Raw genomic sequence first — 20,117 nt, 5'->3', positions numbered from 1 at the left:
TTTAAGAGTGAAGAATGCAGTATGCAGAAGTCCTCCCATTCCCGCCATGCCTGACCTGGTGCATCACAGGCTGCCCAGATGCAGAGGAAGGCTCGGCCATTTCGGCCTTGGCCTGGGCTCTTGGTGGTCCACTCTGAGGGAACTACATCTAACTACAGAGCAGCGCCGTGGGAAGGAAAGGTCTGGGAAAGTGCAAATGGGAGCCCCAGCGCAGAGCACAGCAAAACAATTCTTTGGCTGTGACACTGCAAATGCCATGACCACACAACTCAGCCAACTGGTTACCTCTCACAATGGTGCCTGGTACATCCAGAATCTTAATCTGAGTAATGACTAGTTTTTCAGAAAAATATGTTTTATCCTGAGTTCACTGTAGTGTCACATCCATGGTAGGAAACAATGCAGAGAGATCCTGTATCTGCTTTACCCTGGGGTGACATCTTGCATAACCGCAGTATGTATCACAGCCAGGGTATTGAAGCTCATACAGCCCACTGACTGTATTCAGATTTTACATGCACTTTCTTGTGTGTGTGTTTAGTTCTATGCCATTTTGTATATTTGTGTGATCATCATCACGGTCAAGTATAGAACAGTTTTGTCACAAGGATCCCACTACACCTAAAAATTTAAATTTTAAATGTTTTTGTTGTGATCTTTTCTTTTTCTTTTTTCTTTCTTTTTTTTTTTTTTTTTTTTTTTTGAGATGGAGTCTCACTCTGTTGCCCAGGCTGGAGTGCAGTGGCGCAATCTCAGCTCACTGCTGCCTCCGTCTCCAGGCTCAAGAGATTCTCCTGTCTCAGCCTCCTGACTAGCTGGGATTATAGGCATGCACCACCACACCCACATAATTTTTGTATTTTTTAGTAGAAATGGGGTTTCAGGGTTTCACCATGTGGGCTAGGCTGGTCTTGAACTCCTGACCTCAAATGATCCTCCTGCCTTGACTTCCCAAAGTGCTGGGATTACAGGCGTGAGCCACCACACCTGGCCTGTTGTGATCTTAAGCGTGATTTTTCAGTGTTTGGAGCCCAACTTTTTCATGAACTATAATGGGAAAATAGGACCCCAGGTGCCAATATTTGCTTTCCAGCCCCGCCTCCCCACCCTGGACCCATGTGGGCCACCCATTGTAGCAGGCCTGCCTGTGGATTCCACAATGAGGCTCTTCAGGAAGGGTGTGGAGAGAATCCCATGTCTGGGAGGAACCGTCCCTTGGATTTCTCTGCGCTGATCTTCCTATCCACTGGCGTTATCTTGAGATAAAACCACGGAGCTCTTCATGTTGAAATGCCAATACCTTTCCCCTCCACCGCCTGTCAGTTGGTTTGGCTGAAGCCTGCTCACATTTACTTAACTTGACATATAGTAATAATGGAATATAATGAAAATTCTTTGCAAACTATTGATTTTTTTCTGCATGCATCCAAATGGGCTGCAGAATGGAGTTATTTTTTAGTTTGCACTATTCTCTGGCCATCCTTTCAGCATAAGGTGTTATAAAAAAAGATCATGGATTTAGTCAGAGATTGTGAAAAATCAGTGCAGCTGTAAGAAGGAAACAGGCATTTCTGTGACAGGCCTTTTTAGAACCCTGTCTTCTAGCTTCTTTCTTTGCACTTGGTAGCCACCCTGGCCTCTCAATCTTGGCTCCCTGTGGGCACCAGCTCTATATGCCCCATCAAAGTGTTTTAACTTTCTGAACCCCAGTTTTTTTGTACATAAACTCATATATATCTTATATGTTGTGATTTTGAAGGTTGAATGCGTTAATGTAATAGGCCCTCAGTAAATGCTAGTTTTATTTTCAGCCATTTGTCAATTATTTAGCACTTCCCTTGGACCAGGTATTTGTTGGATGCTAAGTATAGACAAAAATAAAGTAAAAGCTATCTTCACTCTCAAGAGAATCACAGTCTTCTTGGTCCTGCAGTTAGAATTCAGTGCAGTGCTCATCATTTCCCTAAAGAGAATCCATGCTTGCTGGGAGCTAGGGAGGGATGAGGTGTCAGGAAAGCCTTCCTAGAGAAGGTCACACTTCACTTTTTGGCTGTTCGTGTAGACTTGGAAGGACCTAGGCTGTGCAGAGAGAAAAGGACATTCAAGTAGAGGGGAATGTGTGAGCAAGGTCCAGAAACAGGAAGGACTGTTGAGTGTTCAGAGACTCTTATGTGGATCAGAGACAGCGTGGGAACAGGAAGGTGGAAGGGACACATGGAGAGGTCAGTAGGGCCAGAGCCTGGGACCACGTGACCTACCGAAGCTTCCCTGTCCAAAATAGTGGGCAGAGTTCTGGGTGGCAGAAAGTTGCACAGCTGAGATCAATGTCAAGGCTGATCGGGTTTGGATCCAAGACTGTAGATGTCTTCTGAAATGCGGTTATAAGGTCCTGGAGAGGTCGGAAGCCTTCCTGGTTGTGCCAGGCAGGGAGGATCCCAGCTCCAGACACCAATGACCACCTCCACTCTGCCTCCAACCAGCTCTGGGAACCCTGGGCAAATCCTTTTGTGAACTAAAGGGATTGGGTTGGTTAGCTTCTAACGTTCTTTCCAGAGCTAAGATTCGTTGATTCTCTATGGTTTCACAATACCACAAAATGAGAAGATCAAGAATAAAGTGACAATAGATGCATTCTGTTGTGAAAATTTTATCCCATCCAAAAAGTTCTATGCACAATGGAATCCCTTCAGGATCTTGAAATCTAGCTACCTTCTTGGCGAAGACAAACTCTATATGATCATAGCTTCTTAGATTCATTCAATTCTTAATTAACTTGTCATTAAAGTAGGACTGGGGGCTCACATGAGTGAGAAATCAGAAGAGAAAGTCTCCATTGCATGCCATAAGTGTGGGTTTGTGGCTGGGAATTCCTGGCTCCTGTATTATTTGATCCATTTCTTTCTGGTTGGGAAGGGACATTCTTCAGTTACCAGGTGCACAACAAGGGACTCACTGTTGCGGTGTCCACCTCACCTGTTTTGGGCATCTCCAACAATCACCCTTGAACTGAACTTTGGCTGGTCTTGGCCCAGGTGAGGGGAGGCACCACTGCAGCCTGTCCTGCGGATGTCCTGTGACTCATCTTCACATGTCCAGGAGGGTGCTTCCCTGGCTCAGCTTGGGAAGTCAGCACAGGAGTCTCTGGTTCTCTTCCATCGCTGTCTTGCCGTGGCCTTTGTATCCTCTTCCACTGGGTGTTCGTTTACCTAAGTGCCACTCCTGATAAGACCACGCCTGTACCTTGATGGTTGCCACTAGTCAAATGAGTGATGTCCCAGGCTGCAGAATATATTGAAGAGAGGGAAGACAGAATCCTAAGGAGGGCAAGGGGCCCCTTCAGTGGCCTTCAACATCTACCGTGTCTTTCCAGGCCAGCATGGGCAGGGATGTGTGGCTTGCAGCTGGAGAGAGCAGCCCAGGCAGTCTGGCTCAGCCTAACTGGCATTCATCTCGCGGAGCTGGGATCAGGAGCTCACCCCTCTGCAAGACCCAGAGCAGCTCTCTTCACTGTTGCATGACCAAGCATCTCCTGGTTTGCAAGGACTGCTTTTGGATAGATTATTTCCTCTAATTAGCCTTGTGACATTTGGTGTGTGATCACAAACTGTAAGTCTATTGCAGACTCTGATGCTGTGTTCTCTGTGGAATAGGAGCCCCCCTGCACTAGGTCTGAGATGATGTATCTCTGCACACAGGAGGACTCATGAGGACTGTGGTCACCTAGGAGCTCAGGGACCCACAGAGCCCTGGGTCATTTTGAGCTCTAGCAGCTGAGAATCTAATTGCCCAGTGGGGCTTTGTATCATAGATTTGGACCAACATGGCGGTTTACCTGGCTCATTGCACCAGAAGGAGCGTGGAGAATGCAAATTTCCCCAGACAGTTCAGGCTCATGCGGGCAGAGATCTGGCCTCGCACTCCTGCAGCCCCCACTCCCCACCCCATGAGCTCCCATGCCCGGCTCAGCACTAGGCATGTGGAGATGCTCTGCACAGACCACAAACCTGAACCTGACTTACCGCTTTCCACATGTTGATTAGAAACACCGCACATGACACCAACTTCATTCTTTCCAATGGTCATTTGTGTCCCTGCTCTCTGCAGCAGGGTAGACAGAGCCCAAGTCACTCAGTGGCAGCCATGGGGTAGCAGCTTTGGAATGAGCTGGATCTACAATAGGACAAGACTCAGAGCCTTGCCACGTGGGGGCTCCCTGACCCATGCAATGCTGAGCCTGCCTCTGGGAAAGCCTGTGGCTGTGCTGTGACTCCTCCCTCTGACTCTCCAGGCCTCCGACCTCCGGCTGCAGCCGCCTCTTGACCTCACACTTGTTCTTTCTATGCAGCTGAATGTGCCCATTCACAGTTTGGGTAGTTTTTTGCATAAACTTTTATTTCTCATTCTAAGAGTAATATATGTGCATTATAGAAAGCTTACAAATAAAGAGAAACACACACTAAAGAGCTCAGTCATGGGTTTTTCTTTCCATATTTGATCCGTCCTGCTCTGTGGGTGTGTGATCTTTGTTGGTATGTTTGGGAACACCCTCTACGTACCATCTAATGCCCTCCTCAAGTGCTCCTGGCCCCGCACCTCAGCTTGCTCTGTGCTAGCACATGGAGGCTTTCCCAGCCTCTGCCTGCTCCTAAGCCTGATCTGCTTTGCCCACGTGCTCACCGCTTGTCCTCCCTGATCGTCTCAGCACCCAGGACTCCCCTTGTGAGCATCCATAGCCCTGCTTGTCGCTCATGCTTGCTTCCTAATCACAGACGTGCTGGCCCACAATATTCTCTGACTTTGTCCGAACCTCTGAGGTGGGGAGTCCCTGCTTCTCTTTCTTGGTAAGTTCGGTGGTATCTTACATTGAGCTAAAGAAAGGGCTCCTAAGCTAGATATGTAAGGATCTTATTAAGAAATAAAAATTTAATTAATATATTCATAAGAAGGCCCATCTTCATGAATAATGGCCAGCTCAGCCCCCACTATCTTTTACGCTCCGTCAGTAAAGGTTAATGCCCTTCATGATGTTGGGTCCTGAGAAAGTTGATCGTGGTCTTTACTAAACTCGATGTTCCCCAACCTGCCTTGCAGGGGCCCTGGAAACAAACAGCAGCATGATTTCGAATGTGTACACACCAGGGCTTACAGCTGAAGGGGCTTCTTGGGCAACCAGCCCAAGTGTTTTGTGTTCTTTATCTCTCCTTCTGCTAAACGTGTGAAGAGGGGCTGGAAGCATACAGGGTGGGTTTTGGGTGTGTGTGGCGTTTTTGTGGGGTGACCACTTTTAAAGACCTTTCCGCTCCTGTAGAAAAAGCTGACAAAGAGAACGTGGTTGTCAGTCGTGTTTCAGAGATCAATGTTCCCTCACACGGCGGGGCCAATCCACACCCATATTTTTAATGATCTGACCCAATGTAAATCTGCCAGTTACAAAGATGCTGCCTTAGAATTTTAAAAAACCTAATAAATAATTTGTTATAACTGCAGGGTATCACGTTACCATGTTACTTATTATGGAACTAGGGTAATATTTAAATTTCTTATTTACAGCGTTAAAATAAATAGTGATTTGGGCATTTTTGCAAAGCAGGGGACATGCGTTGTCACTCCCTGCCCCCTCCCCGCCGCCTGCATTTCCCAGCCTCAGTGCGCTCGCCCTTCCTGCTGGGTCTGAGTTCTTTTCCCTGCTGCAATTACTCCGTTATGCTATTAAAGTTCAGAATGTGCAACATGCCTGACCCCTGAAGGCATTTGACAGTCATTTTTTTTTTTTTATCTTGTCTAATACCTGTGGCTCCCTTTCTGTGCTGACATTTCACTGCAAGCATTCTATGGGATCTGCCGGTTAGCTGTCCCTTGAAGGCCACTGGCCTCAGCACCTCTTATGGCCACTCGTCTGGCCCCTGTCAGATCTCCTAGGGGGGTGGTGAGCAACACAGTGAATGAAATATCAAGCGCATCAGATCAAATGGCAGCCTGGCCCCCCAGGTAAGAGCAGACTCAGGGTGGAGGGCATTGGATCAGGCCTTCAGGCTTCCCTGGTTCACACGGGGCTCGGACCCTTGTTCCATCAAGTGCCCCTCGCTTAAGCCCCACTAATTGGGTAGGATTGCTGCCGTCTGATGAGTCATAATTAGGACGAGGCGGCTCCGGGAGGAGCCTTCTTATCCGGCAAAGGGTCAGGGACTAATGACTAGCAGAAGGTAACGGTTTTGTTGATGCCTGTAGTCTCTGTTGGAAAAAAAATTCCAGCCCTGCTGCATTTCTTCCGGCGGCAGGCACTGAATCTTCTCTCATTTGATTCAGTGACCTCTCAAGTGCATCGTCGCCCCCAGGGCTCTGGGCCGTCCGGCAACTGTGAAGCCCCTTGGGTTGATAATCTTCTCCCACACTTGCCCTTAACACCAGACGCACCACCATTAGCCGCAGCTGCACGGGCGCTCATTAGAGACGATCGATAGGAGTGAGATCAAGAATGCCGCTGCCCCCCCACTCTCCGGGTCCTGCAGATTTGCAGGCGTTCCCACGCAAGGCCTTCCTGCCAGCCACGCAAAACAGGGGCTTCTTAACACACAAAAGGGGAAAATGAGAAAGGACAAGGAGAAAGTACATATTTACCTTCCTGCTCTCAGGGTGTTGTTGACTGTCCAGAGGAAATTTTATTTTCGCCGTGATGTGAAAATCGCTAGTCTTTGCCTTCTGTTGCTCCTTGAGTCAGACAGGCCAACATAAAAATGTTTCTTAATGAAAGAATCACCAGCTCTCCCTACAGAGACAGGGAAAATGTTGTTGTTGTAGCGAGCTGGGCTGGGGGAGCTGCGATGAGTGCTGCGGTCCCTAGTTGCGCCGGAAGGTGTTGCCGGAGAGCCTGATCACTCCCACCCTCCTTCCTTCCAAGTTGGGGAACTTGGGCCCCAGTGGACACTGGAAGCAGTAATGGTCTCAGTGGCAGAGGCTGGAGTCAGCCCTCCTGCTCAGACCCCACAGGTCAGCTCCTTTAGGAGAGCTGGGCCACGTTGCCCACGGGGCCCTTCTTCCCCTGTGCTGGGCTGGGTGGGCTCAGGACCCTCCTGGGGCTGAGGAGCAGCAGCCTCTCTTACATATTGGGGGCAGCAGCGGGTGGCGAGGCACTTCTTCTCCCCCCAACCCGGCCCCTCCTCCTCATTCTTAGGTGGGTTTGGGCACTGGTGCCTTTAGTGGGCTCATGGTTGCCTTATCTCCCCATCCTTACTACCAAGCTTCCCATGGAAAGGACTAGAGACATGAGAAAGTCGTGAAAACCCAAAGTTGGAGCTGCACCCTACAGTAGCATCCCCAGAACAGGAAACTCAGGACTGACCCTAACCATGTCTTCCCATCAAAGAAGGAAAGTGCATTTGAGAATTCTCTAGGAAAGACCCCATAGACCTGCAGTGTTGTTCCCCAGCTAGAAGGGCTGGGTTGGGGACCGAGGTGGCAGGAGGGCACATCTGGACCCTGCCAGCAGCCATACCTTGCAGAGAAAGGAAACTCTGCTCCCAGAAGTGTGGAGAGACACTCTCAGACAGGGGAGAGCACCTCCACAGAAGGGCCCTGGCCCTGCTTCCTCCACAGCCGCTCTGCTAGGCAATCAATCTCACAGAGCAAGTGCAGAGCTCTCAACTTTTCCTATATCCTTTAGTCTCTGCCTGAAATATTGATCTAGTTACAGAAACCATGATAACTCAAAAACCAGGCAAAAGAAATCTTTCTTTATAAAGATAAGCAAAGAATGGTGACTTATGACAAGACAATCCAAAGTTTTAAGGACTCAGAACAAATGTCTCTCTGTGAGATGAGGTAGCAGCAAGAAATAGAAAATTCCAGAAAGTTCCTCTTTTCTATTTGTCACAAAATTTAAGGTGACACTGCATCTATGAAATCAGAACTGGGGTTTTTTTTTTTTTTAGGGGAAAAAGCAAGACCCTCAAAGGCTATTTACAAATAATTAATAAATTTAAACTGCAAAGTGGGCAGTTAATTGTAGGCAATTGATTCATTGACATAGAAGATAAACCTGAGAATATAGAGAAGCTCAGAGAAAAGGGACAAATAAATAAAATGATAAAAGAAGTTAAGCAGGAGACCTGGAAGGTCAAGAGATCCAATATATGTATAATGGGAATTCCCGTTAACGGAGAAACCAATGTTATCTCTGAGGAATAAAAAGGGCTTTATGAGTACCAAACACAATCAATGGAACTTGAATTTTAATGTTGAAAAGAAATATGCATGTAGGCTAAAAAACAATCAACCTAAAAAGAAGTAAAACTCAAACCGTTATGAGTTTCTTCTACCTACAAAAAGACCAAATCCATTTTCACTTTTATTGGAACACAGAGCTCATATTCTGTTCTGCTTGAGATTATGAATGGTTTTGTTTACTTTGTTATTTACCTTGAACATTGTACCTGAAAAAAAATTCAATTCCAATATTCCCCCATCTCCCGCGATCATCTGTACCTTGAGACAAATTGGACAGTGGGTAGATTTTTCTGCAATAATAAAGAATGGACAACAATGAATAAGTGTTTACAGAGTTTTTTTTAGAATGATATTTTGATGCAATCTTCTCTACCCTGACAACGTGCCATTTTTAGGTAGCATCCAGTTAGTCTGCAAACTCCATAAGGTAAGGATTGCAAAGATTTGTGCTATCTCATTAATTCTCTCTTCTTTGGATCTAGCAAGGTGCCAGACACATGGAAGCTGCACATTATGTATATGTTGATTAGAATTGGCTACAGCAAAGGACATTCTCAGATATGCAAAGAACCCCAAAAATATAACACTCGTGTACCCTTCTTTAAAAATTTATTGAAGACACCCTGCAGCCAGCTATGGAAGGATGGGGAAGTCATAGCATAAAAAAAAAGAGGTAAACAGCAAAACCAGCAAAGTATGTAGAGTTGAAGTAACTGTAGCTTATATAATTAAAAAGCAACCCAAGTACAAAATATAATTATTAAGAGCTAAATGCTTAAGTTATGCAAATAATTAAGTATTAATTATCTACTCTAGCTATTAGATAATAAAAACAAAAGTTGGCAAATGAGATAGGGAAATAAAAAGTAAATGTGCATTCAACTTTTGTTTTCCTTGGGAAGAGACATTGGGTAATATCACAGTGTTAATGGTAACTAGAAAAAAATGTGGTTTTAAAAAGGGATGTAAAAATAACCACATGTGGAATAAAAACAGGAGTTACTCTTTGAAAATTACCGAAAGAAAAAAGAGCTAAGGAAACAATTCTTTAGTAAAAGATGAATAAAGGGAAGCAACAAGAACATATTTAAAAATAAGGCACGATAGAAGTAAGTCCAGTGATAAATGTGAAGAGGCCAAATTCCTCAAATGACAGACTTGCAGGCTTGATTGAAAAGCAGAGTTGAATTAAAGTCTGTTGACAAAAGATGCATATAAAATAAAAAGACATGGAAAGATTGGAAAATAGGGGTTGGACAAAGACATGACAAGTAAATACAAGAAACTGAAAAGTAGAAGCAATATCAAATTAAGAGTTAAAACAGTTTCAATGATTTTCAGATAGACAAAAAGCAAAATGCACCATGAATATATATATGAATAATAAACCCCTATGTGTGAAATATAATTATAGGAATATATAAAGTAAAAGTAAAAATATAAGAAGAAATTGACAAAAACATGATTAACCCAGTAATTTTCATATGCCACAGTCAGTATAGGACAAGATGAATTAACAAAATTAAATAGATAAAAAACTGAACAACATACAATAAATAGAGCAGATTTGTGTTTAATAAGGGGTAGTGAACTTTGTACCATCCAAAGAATGGGGATAATGTCCGTAATATGTTTGTAAAAATTGATGATCAAAATGTCTTAATTACAAAGAAAAACATAATGAAATCTCTTAGGTAACAAACTGTACAGACCATATTTGTAGCTACAAAATGGACACAAATTTTAGTAACAAAAATGTACCACCAACTGTAATACACTTAAAAATTAAAACAATACTCCCCCAGTATTAGATTAAATAAAGTCTCTAATTCAAGGCTACTTAAAAAACAAAGACATATAAAATTTAAAGATGAAGCCCAAAGTCATTTCAGAGTCAAACACATCAGATTAAATATATTTGTTAATAAATAAGAATAAACAACAATAAAAACCTCTAATAACCACTTATTTTTATTGTTTTAGAAAATCCAAGATATTAAGTTCAAGGATGTTTAAAAAATAATAAAGACTACAAAAGAGAAGTTTATGAACCAAAACATGGAAAAAGTAAACTTGATAAATTCAAGAACTTTAAAAACAAATATACCTTAAAAATTTAACCAATGAAAGATCTATTTGGGAAAAAAAGAAAAAAACTGTAAATATGGAGAAATGAGGAAATTAATAACCATGACTGAGGAAATAAAGGAAAAGAAGAGAATAGAATTAATAAAACTATAAATAATGGTGATAAAAACTATAAAGAAATGCTATATATTAAAACTTAGTAGTAATAAACTTCAATGAAATTGAACATTTTTCTGAAGGAAATGTAAATTTTCATGTATTTCTACAGGGTAATAACCGTGGAGAAAAATTTCAAAAGTTGTCTTAGGTTTAATAGTTATAGTTTTGCAATACTTTCATATTAATCTCTTGTGTCAGTCCCTCTATGTTCAGTATTTTGGTCTTCCAGATTAATTTTAGAATCCTTCAGAGTTTGGAAGTGAGGGATTTCTCTTGTAAGAACTTATAATTACCCTGCTATATGAATGACCGCAAAGCACAGGGAGAGAATGCTTCCTGGTGCACTTCACAGAACGATCTGAGGCTTGGATCTAAAATTTGAAAAAGTGTAAGAAAACTCCAGACCCAGCTCCCTGGAGGATGAAGTAAGAGTAGTGGGTGGCACTGGCTCCTGGTGAGATGTGTCCATAGTTGTTGAATCAAAAACCAAAAAGTCCTAAATAATATACAGCAAATAGCAAGTAGAAAACAACATTTTCATATACCATATAGGTCTATTCTAGGAATATAATAGTGTTTTAATATTCAGAAATCTATTAATAAAATATATCACATCCATAGATTAAAAGAAGAAAAACCTCAATAGATTCCCAGAAGGCATCTGAGAAAATTCAACATCAATTTCTGATAAAAACTTAATAAGTTAGGAATAGGAGAACAGTTCCTTGACATAGAAAAAAACAACAACAATAGAAAATCAGCAGCTACATTGCATTTAATGAAGTTCCTCCAAAGGCTCTGCAGTTAATATCAAGATCGGGGTAAGGATGCTATGATCACCATCATTATGATCATCGTTCTGAAAGTTCTAGCAAATGTGATAAGACAGGAAGGAGAAATAAAATTAAGGAATAGATAAAAAAACTGCACCTATATCTAGAAATTGTAAGAGAATATTTTAAAGAAGTAGTTAACAGTTTCTTTTTAAAGAAAAGTAGCATGCACAAGTCAAAAATTTTCTTATCTTCCATTAATAATTAGCTGGAAAATGAGAAGATAAAAGATTTTCAATCCACAAGATCAATGTAGGACATTAAATTCTAGGAGTAAACCTAGTGAGATATACCAGGGACCCACGTGAAGAAAAGAACAGCAGGTCTTGAGAGTTGTCAAGGAAGTATTGAACAGAGACATAGCCCTTGGTTCCGAATAATGCACAGAGGTCAAATATGCACAATGTAACCTGTATTAGGGCAATTCCAATCACAATTCAAATTTGGGATTGACTTCAGCCTGTTCTAGAAGAATAGCAAAAATGTTGATTCCTAACGGAGGAGAACAGTGGAGAGGACAAGGAAATCTCATTTTTCTGGGCTTTGCAGATATTGCTTTTTTTTTTTTTTTTTAAACAAATGGAAGGTTTGTGGCCACTCTGCATGGAGCAAGTCTATTGGTGCCATTTTTTTTCCAACAGCATGTGCTCGCTTCCTATTTCTGTGTTACATTTTGGTGATGCTTGCAGTATTTCAAACTTTTTCATTGCTATTAAATCTGTTATAATGACTCATGATCGGTGATCTTTAATGAAACTCTTATAATTATTCTGGGATGTCATGAACTGCACCCATGTAAAGCAATGAACTTAACTGATAAATGTTGTATGTGTTGTGACTGCTCCATTGATCAGCCATTCTTTTGTCTCTCCCTCCTTTTGGGCTTCCCTAATATGCAATTAGATTGAAATTAGACTAAATGATAATCCTACAATGGCCTCTAAGTGTTCAAGTGAAAGGAAGAGTTGAATATCTCACATTTTAAATCAAAAGTTAGAAATGATTAAGATGTGTTAAAAGATGACTTAGGCTGAAAGTCAGGCCTCTTGTGCTAAACTTAGCCAACTTGTCAATGCAAAGGAAAATATAAGTTGAAGGAAATTAAAAGTGCTACTCTAGTGAACACACAAATGATAAGAAAGTGAAACAACCTTATTGCTGATATGGAGAAAGTTTGAGTGGTCTGGATAGAAGATCAGTCCAGCCACAACGTTCTCATAAGCCAAAGCCTAATGCACCATTAGACTCTAACTCTCTTCAATTCTATGAAGGTTGAGAGGGTAAAGAAGCTGCAGAAGAAAAGTTTGAAGCCTGTAGGAAAGGTTGGTTCATGAGATTTAAGAAAAGAAGCCATCTCCATAACGTAAAAGTGCAAGGCAAAACAGCAAGTGCTGATGGAGAAGCTGCAGCAAGTTATCCAGAAGATCTAGCTAATATTACTGGGGTGGCTGCTTTAAATAACAGATTTTCAATATAGACATAACAGCCTTATACTGGAAGATGCCCTCTAGGACTTCCATAGCTACAGAGAAGTCAATGCCTGGCTTCAAAGCTTCAAAGGGCAGGCTGACTCTTTTAATAGGGGCTAATGTATCTGATGACTTTAAGTTGAAGCCAATGCTCCTTTACCATTCTAAAAATCCTGGAGCCCGTAAGAATTAAGCTGAATCTATTCTGTCTGTGCTCTATAAATAGGACAACAAAGCCTGGATGACAGCACGTCTGTTTACAGCATGGTTTGCTGAATACTTAAAGCCCATTTTTGAGATCTACTGTACACACACACAGAAGATTCCTTTCAAAATATTACTGCTCATATTGACAATGCGTCTGGCCACCCTAAAGCTCTGTTGGAGATGTACAAGGACATGAATGTTGGTTCCCTGCCTGCTAACACAAGATCAACTCTGCAGCCAATGTATCACGGAGTAATTTTGACTTTCAAGTCTTATTATTTAGGAAATACATTTCATAAGGCTGTAGCTGCCACAGATAGTGATTCTTACAATGGATCTGGGCAAAGTAAATTGAAAACTTAGAAAGGATTTACCATTCTAGATGCCATCAAGAACATTCATAATTCAGAAGATTAAAATATCAATATTATCCGGAGTTTAGAAGAAGCTAATTCCAACCCTCATGGATGACTTTGAGGAGTTCAAGACTTCACTGGGGGAAGTAATTGCAGATGTGGTGGAGACAGAAGAAGAACTAGAATTAGAAAGTGGAGCCTGAAGATGTGACTGAATTGCTGCAATCTCAAGATACACTTGAGTGGATGAGGAGCTGCTTCTTATGGAAGAGCAAAGGAAGTGGTTTCTTGGGATAGAATATACTCCTGGTGAAGATGCTGTGAACACTGTTGGAATGAAAACAAAGGATATAGACTATTACATAAAATGAGTTGATAAAGCAATGGCAGGGTATAAGAGGGTTTTTTGGTTTTGTTTTGTTTTTGACAGAGTCTTGCTCTGTTGCCATGCTGGAGTGAGTGCAGGGGTGCAATCTTGGCTCACTGCAACCTCTGCCTCCTGGATTCAAGCAATTCTGTGCCTTAGCCTCCCGAGTAGCTGGGACTACAGGTGTGTGCCTCCACACCCAGTTAACTTTTGTATTTTTAGTAGAGACGCAGTTTCACCATGTTGGCCAGGATGGTCTCGATCTCCTGACCTGGTGATCCGCCTGCCTTGGTCTCCCGAAGTGCTGGGATTACAGGTGTGAGCCACTGTGCTGGCCAACTCTGTTTTTAAAAGAAGTTCTACTGTGGGTAAATGCCATCAAAAAGCATCACATGTTACAGAGAGATCTTTCATAAAAGGAAGAGTCAATTGATGTGACAAATTTTATTGTTGTCTTATTTTAAGAAATTGCCACAGCCACCCCAACCTTCAGCAACCACCACCCTGATGACTTCACAGTCATCCACATCAGGGCAACACCCTCCACCAGCAACAAGATGATGACTCAGGAAAGATCAGGTGATCCTTAACACTTTTTAGCAATAAAGTATTTTAAAATTAAGCTATGTACATTGCATTTTTTTACATACAATGCTCATGCACACTTAATAGTATGCATGGTATAAAAACAGCTTTTGCGAGGCGCTGGGAAACCAAAAGATTTACATCCCCTCCTCTTCCCTCCCCTTCTCTTTTCACTGTATTGAGACATTCGCTTTGTTGCAATTGTCTGGAATGGAACCCACAGCATCTCCAAGGTACGCTTGCTACTAAGAAGACTTCCACAGCTTTAATGGGTACAGGGTGGGGTGTAAGTGCAAGATTAGACAGGCAGATAAGGGGGAACATGGAGAGTGTCAGAGGCACCTGATGCCCCACTCGGCTATGATGAAGGTGGCATTTTAAATCCATGGAGAAAAGAGTTCTTCAGTGGATGATTTTAAGATAGCAGGTTTGATAGGGCGCGGTGGCTCGTGCCTGTAATCCCAGCACTTTGGGATGCCAAGACGGGTGGATCACTTGAGGTCAGGAGTTCGAAACCAGCCTGGCCGAAATGGTGAAACCGTGTCTCTACTAAAAAAAAAAAAAAAAAAAAAATTAGCCAGTCGTGATGGTGGGCACCTGTAATCTCAGCTACTTGGGAGGCTTAGGCAGGAAAATTGCTTGAACCCTGGAGGCAGAGTTTGCAGTGAGAAGAGATTGTGCCACTGCACTCCAGCCTGGGCAACAGAATGAAACTCTGTCTCAAAAAAAAAAAAAAAAAAAAGCAGGTTAATTATTTGGAAAAAATCCCATTATCAGTCCTAGATGAAAATTCATTTCAGCAGACAAAAGGGGCAGGTGTAAGAGACCCGGAAGAACTCAACAGTAACAGCTGCATGTTTATCTGGCATCAAGGCAGGGGAGGAAGCTCAAGGATATCACAAAGAAAGATGATAAAAATTTGTCTACATAAACATTTGAAAATTCTTAACACCAAATTACACCCTAACTGATCCTAACAGTTCCTACAATGGGAACACATTGTAGCATATTGTTATGTAAACGATTATTATCTGTAATACATAAAAACCATTATAATTTGGCAAAAGTTTTGAAAAATGCCTAAAGAATGTGAAAAAAGCATTCATTAAATAAGAACCACAAATGCTCAACTAACATTTGAAGAAATGTTCATTCCATTAGAACTGAGCAAATGAAATTTTAAATAATGAGAAAGATTTTGGCTGATCAATACAGTAAAGATTTTTGAAAGAGGCAATGCCCAGTGTTGGCAAGGTTATGGGACAACAGCAACTCTTATAGATTGTGTATAAGATTTTCTGGAGGATACATTGGCAGTATGAATTAAAACCTTAACAATATTCACACCTCTTGACCCAAGAGTCTCACTTCCAGGTATTTTTCTCAAGTAAATAATTAGAGAATCCTAAAGAGCTGTACGTATGAGGACACTGTGTGGTGCTCTCCCTAACAGTGAAAAATGGGCAATAGCAGTAATATCCAATGAGAGAAAATGGATTAAATAAATTGTGGTCCATTAAAAGCAATGGAATACTAAGTAGTCATTAAAAATTATATTCTCAGAAGCTAAGCATATGCAATAACATTCACAATACATTAAGTGATAAGAGTAGGTTACAAAATGTTATATGCTTTATAATTCCAATGCTGGAAAAATTGTATCTATGCCGAGATAAATGATGGAAGGATATACAGCGGTTATCTTTTAATCTCAGGAATGTGAGTAATTTTTATTTTCTTCTTTTTGAAGTTCTCTAAATTTATACAATGACACTGTGTTCCTTATATATAAATCATAGTAATAATCATAATGGAAGTGTTTTAAAAGCTCTATGAGGGAAGTGGTACAGGCCTTGCTACGCAATGCCCATCTGAAGGGTCTTTCTAAGCCGTGGTGAAGTGGAGGGACCAAAGCAAGGGCTCCAGGAAGGCTGGATGTCTTCATCTCCCTCTGCCTCTTGCTCTTTATTTTGTTTCTGTTATGAGATACTTCTTTCCCTCCAGTCATTCCGAAAAGGTGGTGGTTTCCAGTCTCTCTGCTTTCAGTTAATAACGTTTCCTTATTTAAAGTCTAACTTGTTCTTTTCAAGTTGGATCTATTTTCCTTCTCAGTCTTCAGGCATCTTGGCTTCATTTCCTGAGAAAGCTGCTTCCAAGTCACGGAGCATCTCACTGAGGTCCTTGGGAGTGGATGTGGGTGAGGGGGCGTTGGAAGTGAAATTCCTGCTGCGTCTCTCTAGCACCCTGCTCAGTCCTAGGGTCTTTCATTGGCTCCCAACGTGGTTTCATGGGTCTGGGCGTGAATGCAATTGGCTGCTTCACCACCAACAGAAACTCCAAATTAAGATGACTGGATTTCACAAATAAAATACAGAATGCCCAGTTATATTTGATTTCAGAAGAGCAACTAACTTTTTGGTATATGTCCCAAATATTGCATACGATATACTCATTCTAAAAATAATTTATTGTTTGTCTGAAATTCTAATTTCACTAGTCGTCCTGCATTTTATCTGGCAACCTTACCACTCCAAGTGCCTTCAATGGGCCAAGTGCCAGTGTGGCTTCACGCCTTACCTTGGCCCAAGTTGCTTTGTCCACAGTAAAGTATTCATAATGCACTCTCATGTGGATTGGGGCACTGTGCAGGACCACGGTGTTTGATCACACATACCTGTCCCCTGGATCTGTGTGGGTCCTTCTGGTGGGTAGTCATATATTGGCTGTCGGAAAATTTGAGCTTGGCTATTTCTCTCTGTAATCTAGAGTTTAACAGGCACTAATTTTCATAACGAGAGAGGATAATCGAGAAGCTGATGGATGAGAGTTGAGGTGTAGTTGTTTTGACAGGGAGGAAAATATACTGGCCTGAGTAGCGAGATTCTTTTCCTCCACTGGAGTTAGTGTGGCAGATGCCGTTTGCTTTGGCTCCTTCTTAAGGACATTCAAATACTCTATGCCTTCTGGACACACACTTGAGGGGTAGAAATAGAGTCTATACTGGCAGTGGGAATAGAATCACCTCTTCCACATTTGTAAACTTCACTCCTTAGCATCTTGTCCCTTTGTTCTACTAAGAGAAAATGATGAACAAGGAATATTAGAACGAAGCAGGTAAAAAGAAGGGAAATACAAACACACCAAGAACCATAGGTACTGAAATCTAATTGGCCTAGTTATTTCCAGTTATTTTAGAAATGATTGGGGAATAGACTACTATTGCTTAAAAATTGCTTAAGGATTGAAGCTAGTACATTAAGCTTTTGTTTGCAGTGGCTGCCTCTACAGTCACTTGTGTTCCTAAATTTGTTCAGGGCCAGGGCTATCCAGAAACCCGGCATACACTGACTGACCTAACAAAGGAAGTTGCCCTGGTGTCTGTCACCAGGATAAACATGGTGTTGGTGTCAGTGCACCCCTCCAGAAATGGTCCTTGTGTCCCTTCCACTGAGAGCAGCAAAAGCATGGGGCCCAGCCCTTCTCCTGGCATAAGCCATCCTCTCTCCAGAAAGGAGCCTAGCCCAGAGCTGTCCTGGGAGCATACCATGTTTTATTACCTCTCCAGCTTCTGGTTGCCCGCCAGGAGCTGAACCAGAGGTGCCAAAATGCTGTAAGAAATCAGATCTCCAAGAGCGCCGGCTCTTACGGCATTTCCAGCTGTTGGCTCATAGCAAAGCTCTTTTTGAATTTTGTAAGAAAACATGTTCTCAAGAGGTTTCCATTCCAAGTTGGCAGGCTCAAGAAGTCAGAAGAGCTGGAGTCAAAACTTTTCAAGGAACGTCTGAGCTTGGATCCTACTCTTCACTTAGTCCGGTCTCCAACTTCTGGGGCCTCAGATTTGGAATCCTTGTTGCTGGCTGATAATGGACTATATTTATGGTGCCCGAGGGGAGGGTGGAGGCATGTTGCTCGCAGAATACCTTCAATGGTTTCTCAGGCTGTGACGCATGGGCGGGAGATGATTTATGGAAGCACGTTCAGGGAACAGTTTATGAGTATCATTTGAACACAAATATTTGTCTTTCTTATGGAAAAGTAGCATCTTTTCCTTCAGAAATTAGTAGTGAAAATTCTGTTTAGCATATCCAATTTAAGTTGTCTTTGTTCCTTCAAGAAGTTTTCCCCAAGTTATTGCAGTAATCTTTTTTTCTTCTCTCCCGACCTGTCCAATTCCAAATTTCTGATCTGATGGCTAAACACTCCCACAGAGCTGTGTTCATCCTTAGTGAAGACCTGATCTTTTGTCCTAGTAATTTTCATGGGCAATTTGTCATCTTTCTGTCACTTTCCCAGTTTCCTTGCACCTTGCTGATGGTGGGTTGATAGCGACACTATACAGAGACAGGCTGCAAATGGCATAGAAGGCAGCTTGGGTGGAAGAAAAATGCAATTTCTCCTTGTTCAACCAACCATCGAAATGGCCCTTTGGCCAGAATGGTGGTGGATATCCACATATGTTGTTTTTATTATTGTGCTAATGTGAGAACTGCAAATTTTTAGTGATTGGATTTAGGAAGTTGTGAACTTGCCCCATTTAATATTTTTGTTGAGAGAGCATCTTCATCCATAAAAGCAAATATTTTTTATTGATGGAGGCTTGTAATGATGAGGTATTTCTGGAAAGCAATGTACTATACTAGATTATAAACTTCCCAAACATTAAAATAAAGCACTTTGGGAAGGACATTAACTCTTTTAGGCCACTTATACAATTCCCAAAGCACCCATCATAAATCCAGGAAATTGCATTGTCATTGTTATATTCAGGAATAATTTCGCTCCAATACATTTCCACACTATACATAATTCTATTTTAGGGAGTAAAGATGTTTAGCTTATGTCAGGAGAGTCTACTGATTGGTTCCGTCTCGCACCAGTATTATTTTAAATCAATAACTGCTGCAGCGAAATCAGATAATTTCTCAGAAGACTTACACGGAAACATATTCTACAGTTGTTTGTGTTTGAGGTGAGAGCTTTCAATTCAAATCATTGTTCCAAAATAGATGAATGTCAAGTGTGATATTGGTTAATGTACATCAGGCACTTGGGGAAACTGAACTGAAGTTGAAAATCAAGCTGCCAAAAGAGTTCCTTCCCACTGTGGCTTAATCCCAGGTAGTAACAGGAGCTGGAATTAATGGGTGGATAGAAATATCCCAAGATGGAGAAGAATTCCAGACACGTGCATTCCTCAGGCCTGCAGGACACAGCAGAAGCAGCCCTGTCCAGGCACCAAGTCCTGACAGGCACTGGGGCAACGGGCTTACCTGCAGCGTGGTAAGGGGCATCTGGACAATGGGGATTTGGGTTGAGACAATGCCCCAGGCAGATGGAGAGGAGAGTGCATAATCACATGATCCTCTTCAGGCCTCCGACTTCTCAAAGAATTGCAATTCTGAAACATGTCTTCTGCATTTATAGATGAAAAACCCATGAGTTCAACCTAGAAAGTTGCCACAGAAAACTAGTTATCAGTCAAGAAGCAAGCATATATTGTGGAAGTAGATGACATGCTCTTTTTCCATAGCCAAAAGCAAAGTCTTCAGGAGATCTGCGCAGTGTTCCTGAGACACGGCTCGCCTCTCCATGGCTATGTGACATGCTTGGCACCATACTGATCCTCGCTGATGCACTGGAATGACTTAATTTCTTTCCAAGAAATAAGAAGGAATATATGTTTATTAGAAACGTTTTGGCTATGTAGGGAAGTAGATTTCATGTCCCAGGGAAAAAAATGACTTGAAGATTTTGTAAAACCCGGGTGAATATCTGTGGTTCAAATGAGCATCTCCCTTTCCACTTAGCTTAAGAAGAAGCAAATCTCATT

General features: G+C 41.9%; 1 long non-coding RNA gene across 1 annotated transcript; it reads right to left on the bottom strand.

The window, feature by feature from the left end:
- Positions 1 to 4,057: 4,057 nt before the first annotated feature.
- On the bottom strand, positions 4,058 to 7,573 carry LOC131382931 (uncharacterized). Its single transcript, XR_009212558.1, has 3 exons — positions 7,493 to 7,573; positions 6,619 to 6,766; positions 4,058 to 4,170 (listed from the first exon to the last, which is right to left on the bottom strand). It is a non-coding gene; the product is annotated as an uncharacterized LOC131382931 (long non-coding RNA).
- Between the last annotated feature and the right edge of the window lie 12,544 nt (positions 7,574 to 20,117).

The sequence above is a fragment of the Hylobates moloch genome, unplaced genomic scaffold (assembly GCF_009828535.3).
Source record: "Hylobates moloch isolate HMO894 unplaced genomic scaffold, HMol_V3 SCAFFOLD_3, whole genome shotgun sequence".
In the NCBI taxonomy this organism is placed as follows: Eukaryota; Metazoa; Chordata; class Mammalia; order Primates; family Hylobatidae; genus Hylobates; species Hylobates moloch.
Note: the sequence above shows the minus strand (reverse complement) of the source record. Positions and strands in the feature narration are given on the sequence as shown.